At 50.0% G+C, this 9,749-nt stretch overlaps 1 long non-coding RNA gene across 1 annotated transcript; it reads left to right on the top strand.

The window, feature by feature from the left end:
- Positions 1-5,691: 5,691 nt before the first annotated feature.
- LOC132237569 (uncharacterized) lies at positions 5,692-8,737 on the top strand. Its single transcript, XR_009453554.1, has 3 exons — positions 5,692-6,003; positions 6,335-7,993; positions 8,065-8,737. It is a non-coding gene; the product is annotated as an uncharacterized LOC132237569 (long non-coding RNA).
- Positions 8,738-9,749: the final 1,012 nt, after the last annotated feature.

Genomic DNA, 9,749 nt, shown 5'->3' with positions numbered 1-9,749 from the left:
TGGGCTCCTCAATGCTGCCCTCTGCTCTTTGGGGCTGGGGGAGGCTCTGCAGGGCTAGGTTTTGCCCTCTGAGGCCCCAAGGATTAGCTCAGTGGCTTTGGGGCCAGGCTGGGCTCCCAGGCGATGTCATGCTGCACATCAACACATCCCAGGCTTTGTTTGTGTTCGCATTGGCAACAAACAATTAGTTACACTGAGCCCCAGGCTGGCCTGCAGGGAACACACTCATCGCAGCCCACCCACTGCAGCCGAGTTCCATCATGTGCCGAGAGCAGCAAAGGCCATGGACTGGTTTCATTGGAGTGTATCCCAACTTCACACAGAAGCATAAAAGCATTTACAGATGGTCCAGTGTTCCTATTATCTGGAAAGTCTCAATATTGCCTAACTAGCTTGGAAAAGATTGTCCTTAGGGAAATTGACCTCCAAAACTCTTAACCAGCTCGGCAAAGACTAGAAATGGAGTCCAAGCCCTAGCTGGTTTGGCTCAATTCATAGAGCATCGGCCTGTGCATGGAGGGGTCCTGGGTTTGATTCTGGTCAAGGTCACATGCTGGGTTGTGGGCTCGATCCCCAGTAGGGGGCATGCAGGAGACAGCGGATCCATGATTCTCTCTCTTCATTGATGTTTCTATCTCCCCCTTTCCCTTCCTTTCTAAAATCAATGAAAATGTACTTTTTTTTTTTTTTTTTTTTTTTTTAAAGAAAATGGAGTCCAAGACCCTAGAGCAGAGGTCTGCAAGCTGTTTCTGTAACAGCCAGAGACTTGGTGGCTGTTGGTCTCTGCAGAAACTCCAAGCCTCTCTCATAGTTTGACAGCAGCCATAGACTCTGTGTAAGCAAATAGCTGTGTTCTATTTAATAGAATCTATTAGAATGAATCTTTTCTGTGAAGATTGAGTGTATCTTTCATAAATTGACCTGTAGTAGGCAACAAGACATCCCTGAGAACCTGAGAGAAATGAGCACAGGGCCTAGGCTGCTGGGCCCTGGGACTCACGGGGACATTTCTGCTTCACTAGATGGAGCAACAATGCCATGAGCTCCCTCTCCCCACCGCTGGGAACACATGACTCTTTAGCCAACACTGTACGTCAGTGCCGACAGACTCACTAGATCCTGCTTGGATTTGCTGTATTTCAGGCTGATCAGATCCACCGTGAGTTCAGTGACTGGACAGGGCCCAGTGCCCCTGCCTCTGGGGTTCAATGTCCCTCATCACATTTAGACTTTCCCATTGAGAGGGTGCAGTTCCCAAGGTCTGGTTTTCATAGAAGAGTCTTCATGCAGCTCTTCAAATATGCTGTTTCCAGTCATCAATATAGTTCCCAATGTATTGGTGAAAGGTATGCCATGTGGGCACTCCCACAGTGCCATAGGGCTCAAATGATCTATGCACTCCAACAGTCCCTCCTCCCTACACTGCTGAACTGCTTCTTTACTGAAAAGAGACAGTGGGCACTTCCAGGCCGCCCCCTAGGGCCATCCTTGGATGCAGTTGTCTGCCAACCATCCCAATCAACTTGTGGGCCGTGGGAAATGACCCGCACTGCAGATATAAATGCAGGCTCTTCCTGTGGGCCCAAATTACTAGGTTCCCTCATGTCCAAACTTATGTTTCTTTGAACATGTCCTCGACCGTTAATTATTTCCACATAGATTGCATACTTTTCTGCCTGGGGAAGTTTCAGTGCCCTGCCCTCACATAGTTCTTCCATAGAGTAGCACCCCACCTCAAGGTCAAACCTTCCCTTCACCTCAGTTCCCTGCTGGGGTTTGAGTCTAGTCACGGTGGCCGCTGCCACAGGAGAGGTCGCTGCCTTCATTACTCTTGGTGCTTCTTCTTGCACATTTCTCCAGTCTCTGACAAGCCCTGAATTATCCCAGTTTCATCCCATACCAGTTACAGCCCTCCCATGATCCATCCTGTTTTTCCTCGCATCTGGCTTGAAGCCATTGTGAGATATAGCTATTCATGTCCTGAATCTCTCCAAGCTGAAGGAGGTGTGCTAGCTATAAACCAGGGAACCATCCCTGTCGGCTATTGCGGATTACTCAGGCCTTTTCAGAACATCTATGTCATCCCCTCAGGAGACTTTCTGATTTTCCCCACATCTCGCTGGAAGCATAGAGGTAAACCATTGGTGCCCTGAAGCTCCTCAGGCAGCATCGGGAGCCCTGGACATAAGCTCAGCAGGCGATAAAGTGATGAGAGGGAGCATGTTCATGTGTGCTGTTTCAGATTGCGTGTCATCACCAAAGACGGGAACTGGATGCAGGAACCCCGCTGGTTCCCACCGCAGTCCTCACGCCTCCGTCCAGGGACGCTATAGCCCAGTGTCTAGCTCTTGCCTTGCTTGGCAGGGCCCAGGAATCAAAACCGAGTTTTGTAACATTTAACCATTGACTTCCTTTCCTTTTCAAGACTCCGTTGCTCACTAACTGTCTGAAGGTTAATGCTCTCAGACAATTGCTACTGCCCAGCCGCCACAGATTATTCGCCTGGTTTTTACTGAACAAATGATAGGCAAACAAATACATGTTCTTATTATTCAAACACAGAAAAGTGTCTCCATTTCTTGAACATTTAATACTTAAAAAGTATTTCATGATTACTGTTTTGGGGGTAATCAGTTAATCACATTGAAAACCTTCACTTGTACAATTCATGGTACAACATAGCACACTCAGCTGTGAGCTCGCCACCAATGTCTGTCTCCTCTGCCCTCTTGCATTTGAGCCCCCATTATTCACCTGGCCCTCCCTCCTGCTTCCCCTGCGGTAAACACATGATTCCATGTGTGTATAGGAGACTTTGTTTCTTTTGTTTGTGCTTTCACATCCCACTGACGAGGGAAAATATAGAACGTGCCACTTTATCCTTTTGACAAATGAAATCTCCCACTTTGAGGCTTCACTCTGGTGAGCATTACATGAGACGCAAACGTCTTTGAATATTTGTGACCACTGAGCGAGAAGGTCCAAGGAACGTCTGCGCAGAGAGCTTGGGAGGGATCTCCTAGTCAGGCTTCCTCAGCGCCTCTGCCTGATGCTGCAAATCCAAGGCAGAGCCCTGAGTCAGCATCTCCTTCCACAGCTGGGCATTGTTGACACGCAAAGTCAGTGAGGAGGCGACCGCCCCACCTCTGCCCATCGTGAGGGCTTTGTTACCCACTGTCCTTCACAGACGTCCGGACGTGGGCTGTCGTGCTGCAGCCGCCCCTCTCTGGTTGGCCCTCGATACCGTGCAAAGTCATCGGGGAGCCAGGCCTCAGCTCTCCTTCCTCTGTCAATAGGTCCTAGGACACTTTCCAGGAGGCCACAGGTCTAGGCAGAAAGATGGATTCATTGTACAGAAGTTGGTACTGAGGTAAATTGGGACACAGACTATCTTCCTGCTTTGGTCCTCCCGGGTTCGATCATGTATGTAGCACTTTAAATTGAAGTTGTAGAGTTCCCAGTCTTTCTATTTCTTCTCCTTCTTCTACTTCTCCCTCTCCTATTCCCTCCTCCTCCTGTTTCTCCTCCTTTTTCACAAGTCAAATCAAATGGTTAGTGAGGATGTGTTCCAATGGACACAATCCTGCATATTCAAATCCTTCCCGTGGCACAAATCTCTGCCATTCATCCAGGAATGTGGGAGGCTTTTGGTTTCCTTCTTATCCTCTTACAGGCAGCTCTAGGGGCTTCTGCTTTGATTTTCTCACCCTAGTAGCCCCCACTCGTCAGTGATGAGTGTGGGGCTCATTCTGCTGCTTTGTCTATTTCGGTTATGCCTCCTGGGACCAGAGGCAACCAAGGGTGGTCCCAACATATGTCCCCTACTTCAAAAGGGAACTGAGCTGAAACTCATTGGTCACCTGACTCTTAAAACTCCTAGATTTAGTGCAGGGCCACAGTTATATTTTGGTTTCTGAGACTAATTTCTGTTCAGATCCATTGTCTTTGAATTATCTTGTTCATTGTTGCTTCCATATAGATAGTTGCCCTGGCTAAAAATAAAGAAAAAGGCCCTCAGTCCACTGGGGAAGCATTAAGTAAGCTTTAGACTACACACTTTTTGTTGTCTGTTGGGGGGTCTGTTCTCAGGACGTTCTGGTCTTTCCTCCCTTTAAGAATTAAGGTGTGTAAACTGGCTCGGCCAGGGGTCGGTTAATGTGCTGAGCGAATGTTTTTATGGTTCCAGTGACACCATTGTTCACTTCACCTAGGACAGTTCTGCTTCGATAGAGCCAGAGAAGAGTGATCTAGGGACGATGAAAGAAAGCAAGAATGATAGAGGAAAGGAAAGAATGAAAAACACAAGAAGAAAGAAAAACAAAACCAAAAAATCCCACAAAACAAAAAAAAAATCGGTGTGAAAAAAAGCAATATCAAGGGCAGAGATGAAATACAGAGAATAAAAGAAAAGAATTGGAGGAATATGGGAAGAAAAACGGTTAAAATAAAGGAAGAAGAAAAAATCGCTAAGGAAAATAGAAGAAAGAGCAGATAGACCCGAGTAAGAAAAGTCGTAAAGACGAGGAAGCAGGAGAAAAGGCAAAGAAAAAAGCGGAGTAGGAAAATGGAAAAGTCAAACGGAGAGGAAAATAGGTGGAAGCCATACAGCGGGAGACACGCGGTTTCTGACGGGGCTTGAGGCGGAGCCGGCGTCCAGACCCCGGTGCCCGGGAGGGGGCGCTGCTGCGCAGCTTCAGGGACGGGCTGGCGCCTCCGCGAGGGGCCGGGACACTCTGCGCTCGGAGGGGAGGGCGGCGGCCTCGCAGGCAGTGCCAGGGGCAGCCGGAAGCCTGGGGTTTCCCTCAGCTCCCGGTGGCGGCGGGGGGCGGGGGGGACAGTGTGGTTCCCCGGATGGGGGTGCGGACGGGCCCCCCCATCCAGTCACTGACCCTCCTTGAAACTGTGCCACCCCCCAGGCGAGGCCTCCGCAGCTGTCGCCTCGGAAAACATCCACAGCAGGTGCGGCGGCAGGGCTCCTGGGGGGCGGGAGGGGCGGGGTGCCTCGGGCGGGGTTTCCCTGGTTCCTGAGCCGCGCGTCTGGGGGGCTGGCTCCTCAGGGGAAAGGCCGTCCGTTTCCACGTGGGGGGATGTGAGCTGCTGCGCAGGACTCCCGGCCGCTGCTTCTCCAGGTCGCCCTGCAACGCTGCCCACCAGCCTCCCTCCCCGCGTCAGAGCCTGGGCTGAAAGCTACAAAAACAAAGCAAACAAACAGCCCCCCTGTGTTTGGGGGGCAAATACAAGGAACAGGCTTTCTCTCCCACCAGCTCCAGGCGACTGGCTCCAGACGCCCCGGCGCCAGCCGACCCTCCGGGAACCCACAGGCCCCGCCTCCTACCAGCCCCGGGCGGGCCGTCCTTGATACAAGTCCTGCTCAGCGGGGCGCAGGGGGTAACTGGGGCAGAGCCCACACTTGAGTTCTATTGTCCGCCTGGCTGGGGGGGGGGGGGGGGTGCAATGAAGGTCTGCCCATTCCACCACCATCTTCTCTCCTCGCCATAACCTTTTGATTAATTAAATCCTCCATTTTGATGCTAAGCAAACATGTAAATAAGCAAAAATCTCTTAGATTGTGCCCATTGGTGAGAACTGTCCTCAGGCCTCTGCATATTGCAATGTGAATATTTCCCTCTCCGGCTTCTCTTCTGCCAGCTCCACAGCAGGGCATTGCGGCCAGAACCGTAAATCAGCGTGAACTTGCCTCTCAGCTCAGGTGTCCTCAGCAGAGTGAGTGAGGTGACCTGCAGGGAACGCTGGCCCTGGGACGGTTACCCGGCCCTGCCCTTCAGGGACGTCTGCAGGGCTCTGTGGGCTGCAGCTGCTCGCTCTCTGCTGGGTCATCGAGAGGACGCTGGCTTATGGCTCAGCCAGGCCACAGGTTTCTTCCACTGCCAACAGGTCACCGGGAGTTTCCCACGAGTCCAGGCTGCCAGCGGGACCGAGGACAATCCGGCCAGCACTTACTTGACTTCTTTGAGCTTCCTGAGGCCTCCCAGGTCAGATCGCGTATGAACTCGTTAGATGGACGTTGTCGTCATTCTGTGTGTCACCAGCCTGAGGGCTCCATGGGCTCCATCACACCCAGGTCGTAATGGACAGCTGGGTGGCCTGGTAACCCGGAGACCCATGGCTAGGCGTTTCCTCTTCGAAACCAAAGAAACCCTTTGAGACAAACCTCAGTGCATTTTGAGGGGAAAAAACATTATTTGCCAAATTTGCCTCAAAGAAGGCCAAAAGTTGCTCCCCAAAAGGACAATAGTTGTTTGCTGATGATATCAAGACCTTGGTGTGAAAGTTCGAGCATTTATACTGTTTTCCACCCACAGGCCTTCCTAAGGCCCCAGCCAGAATCGCTATCTGCCTGGGATGCTCAGAGGACCGTCACGTCTGCTGCAGGGTATGGACCAGGTCACAGAGCAGCTTGCACAGCGGCCTGGACCTGAGGGATCTACTGCCTCTGACATCCAGAGGCCACTGGGCGCTGTGCCTCCACCTTTGTCGGGGGGGCGGGGGGGGAGCTGGATGGCAGCCATTATTATTTACCTCAAAACAGTAACTTCTCCTGCTCAATGCACTAGACACAAAACCATTTCACTGAGAGGAATTCTGAATTCTAGTCAGATTTGTTCTCAACTTCTGACTCTAAGAGTGTATCAAGTCTAGAGTAGGACGGGTCGCACTCACCAGGTCCAGTGAGCTCGCGTCATCTATGTAACGGACCGACAGGAGTACATCCTGTGGATGGAAAAGGCAGTCGGGACCCTGCGACGGGCATGCAGCTGCGGAGCTGATCACCCAGAAGTGAGATAAGGAGGGGATATGCCGGCCTTGGAGCGGAGGGAAGGCAGCTTAGATTGAGCCGTGAAGCACAAGGGGAGGCACTGTCGGTGCGTATGGGCACCAGGTGAGGTGGCCTTTAAGTCACTCAAGCAAAGTAAACCCACGGGTCCAGCAGCAGCAGAAGGGCCCCTGTGGCTATAGTCTGGGTGACTGAACAGCCATTTTCTAGGTTGTTTCTTCTATTTGTTTTTCTCCTCCTTCTCTGTCTCCTCCTCCTCTCCCTCCTGGTCCTCCTCATGCTCCTTCTATTCTTCCTCCTCCACTTGCTCCTCCCATTCCCACTCTTCTTCTTCCTTCTCCTCGACCTTTTCCCCCCTCCTTTTGCCCAAGCGAAATCAAAAGGTTAATGAGGATGTGCTGCTGTCGGCACTTCCTGTGTCTTTCAAAACTTTCCCGGTGGCACAAACCTCTCCTGTTCATCCAGGCCCGTGGCACAGCTTTCCATTGACCACTTACCTAGCTCCAGGCAGTTCCAATAGCTTCCGGCTACCCTTCCCCACTACAGTAGCCCTCACTCATCAGCTCTGGGTGCGAGGGCTCATTCTGCTGCTTTGTCTATTTCCGTTATGTATTCCAGAATCAGGCCAACTACGGATGGGTCTGAACAAATGTGGACCTACTTCAAAATGGGCCTGAGCTAAAACTCATCAGTCTTGTGAGCCTCAAAAGCTCCTAGTCTTAGTGCAGGGCCAGAGAAAATTTTTTTTTTTTCTGAGAACAATTTCAGTTTAGAACCATGTCATCACTGAATTATCTGGTTGTTTCTTTCTTGCAAATAGTCACTTATCCTGCTTTACAAAACAAAACAAAACAAATAATGCCATCATTCCACTGGGGAAATGCCTGAATTAAAGTGAACAATATACACGTTTTCTTGTCTGTTGGTCTTTTCACAAGAGGTTCTGGCCTTAATTTTTTTTAAGTTTAAACTTGCTCATGTCAGGGACTGCTTAATGGGCTGACTGCATGCTTTGTGATTCCAGTGACAACACTTTCTACTTCACCGGGACTTCTGCCCAAGTGGATCGGGGAAGAAAGCACTGTGCTTGCTGCCCACAGTTCCGGGCACATGACTCACTAGCCAGCACCGGTGGGTTCCGGTCTGCCTCCTTGAAGCTGCTTTGACTTGCAGTGTTTTACTGTGATCAGGTCTACTGTGAGTTTGAAAGTATTGAAAGACACAGGGCCCACTGCCTCCTGGGTACCCACTGACTCCGTTCTTTGCAGGTTTTCCCATGGAGAGGCTCAGCCTCCAGCATCTGGCCTTCAGAGAAGAGACTCACCTGGCTCTTGAGATGTGCTGTTCCCACTCTCCCCTCTGTTCCTCAGTGTCCTGGTGGGAGGTTCGCCAGCTGGGCATGCACAGAGTGTGGGCGAGGCCTCACATGACCAATCCACTCTAACACTTCTGCCTCGTGAACTTTTGAACTGCTTCTTCTTTATTAAAACAAGAGACAGTGGGCACTTGCATGTCACATTTATCAGGCCGTCACTGGATGCATTTGACAGTCAATCATCCCAGTAAACTTTTAGAGCCTTTTCTAGTCACCCACTCTGCAGATCTGAATGCAGAGTCTCTGTCTGGCTGGCCCAAATTAATACATTCCCTCTCATCCCAATCTACGTTTCTTTGAACATTCTTCTCCAATATGAATTACTTACACACATGTTCCATGCTTTTCTGCTTGTGTGAGTCACTGCACTCATGTAGTTCTCCCAAGGAGCAGGACACTTCCTCAGGGTCACATGTTGTCCTTCGCATTTAGGTTCAGCTGGCAACGGCTGCCCGAGAGCTCGCTGCCGCCATCACACCTAGTGTGTTTCCTTTTTTTTTTTTTTTGGGGGGGGGGGAGGGCACATTTTCCAAGTCTGTGACAAATCAGGAATTATTCTAGGTTCCGTCCGTACAACTCCACTAGGAATCTTTCCAATTTTCTCACCTTCGGCTGAACCTTTGAAAAAGTATAATCTATTCATGTCCTTAATCCCTTCCATTGGATCTGGAGTCTTGGATATAAACTAAGTAGGCCAGCTTCAGTGATGATAAAGAGCAAGTCCATGTCTGCTGCAGGGGACCACGCAGAATTTTTTCAGAATGTCCGTGTTGTCACACAGACATGGGCACTAGATGCAGCAAACCCGTTGGAGCCACCGTGCTCCTCGCTCCCCACCTGCCGATGCTGGAGCCCAGGACCTAGAGATTGCCTTGCTTGGCAGGAGTTTGGATTCAGAACTCGGTTTTGTAATCATTAGCCATTGATTCTCTTTCTTTTCTCAGACATGATTCGTCCATAATTGGCTGATGGCTGATGCCCTACATCACACCTTCTACTGCCCAGTCTCAACAGCTGACTCACCTGACCCTTGTTGAACAGTGTCAGCAGCCAGAATATATGTATATTATTCAAAACCCAAAAGAGGTGCCTCTTCTCTTGGGCACACGTGGGACTAAGAGAGTTGCTTTAAATATTTTACAATTTCGGGGGGGGGTAACATGTTTAATAACATTATATAAATTTCAGTTGTGCAGGTTTATAGTACAATATAGCACACTGCGTTATGTGCCCACCAGGAAAGTGTGGTCTCCTCTGTCTTCTTCAAGGCCGTCCTTACCCTTTCCTTTTCCTTTTCCTTTTCTTGTCACCACCATGATTTTGTCTGCATAGAGGAGATTTTGTTCATTTGTTTCTTTTGTGCGTAGTTTTATATTCCATAGATGAGGACAAAATAGAATGTGCCACTTTATCTTCTTGATTAATGAAATCCGCACCCAGAATTCGCTGTGAGGATCAGTATATGAGACACAAATATCCCTGTATATTTCTGCAAATTGAGTGAGACTGTCTGACAAACTTATGCCCAGTGCCATTGTGAAGGATCTTCCAGTCATGTTTCTTTCATGTCCCTGCCTG

The sequence above is a fragment of the Myotis daubentonii genome, chromosome 6 (genome assembly GCF_963259705.1).
Source record: "Myotis daubentonii chromosome 6, mMyoDau2.1, whole genome shotgun sequence".
In the NCBI taxonomy this organism is placed as follows: Eukaryota; Metazoa; Chordata; class Mammalia; order Chiroptera; family Vespertilionidae; genus Myotis; species Myotis daubentonii.
Note: the sequence above shows the minus strand (reverse complement) of the source record. Positions and strands in the feature narration are given on the sequence as shown.